The sequence below is a fragment of the Triticum dicoccoides genome, chromosome 7A (assembly GCF_002162155.2).
Source record: "Triticum dicoccoides isolate Atlit2015 ecotype Zavitan chromosome 7A, WEW_v2.0, whole genome shotgun sequence".
Lineage (NCBI taxonomy): Eukaryota > Viridiplantae > Streptophyta > Magnoliopsida > Poales > Poaceae > Triticum > Triticum dicoccoides.
The window spans coordinates 724,867,322-724,868,219 of NC_041392.1; positions in this window are offsets into that span (position 1 = coordinate 724,867,322).

An 898-nucleotide genomic window follows, 5' to 3' on the forward strand; every position below is an offset into this window, starting at 1 on the left:
CCCTCGACCCCTCGGCGACCCTCGACGACCCTCGTTCCCAATAAAAAAAAGAGGAAGAAGAAGAAAAAAAAGAGGAGAAGAAAGAATAGTGGAGAAGAACTCCTGTATTCTTTCTTCTCCTCTTTTTTTCTTTTTCCTCTTCTTTTTTTATCCTCTTCTTCCTCTCACGTTCGGCGACCCTCGACGACCCTCGTTCCCGATAAAAAAAAGAGGAAGAAGAAGAAAAAAAAAGAGGAGAAGAAAGAATAGAGGAGATTCTAAAAAAAGAGGAGAAGAAAGAATAGAGGAGAAGAATCTCCTCTATTCTTTCTTCTCCTCTTTTTTTTCTTCTTACTCTTTTTTTTATCCTTTTCTTCCTCTCATGTTCGACGACCCCCTCTCGACCCCCTCTCGACCGTCGACCCCCTCTCGACCCTCATATATAAAACATTTTCTTCCTTCTATTCCTTCTCCCTAAATATATAAAACTTTTTTTAAAATGAAACTAACCTAAAATGTACTAAACCAGAGAACATATATAGATAAAAATTTTCTAATAAAAAATCTAACTTTTGCATATATGTATTTTTAAAACATCATTACAATTGAAAAAATACATACATATATACCTATATGAACATACATAAAAAACATATATGAACATACATACAAAAACATATATCTAAAAGATACATACATACATATATATATGAAAATCTAAAAACATGTAAAAACATGTATAATTAAAAAAATGCACGGCGGCGGCGGGGGCGGCAGACGCGCGGTGCTCACAAAGGCGGCGACGCGTCGGGGCAGGGGACGGCCGGCGAGGGCACGGGCGACGGCGACAACGGGCGCGGGCGACGGCCGGCGAGGGCGCGGGAGACGGCGACGACGGGCGCGGGCGACGAGGGCACGG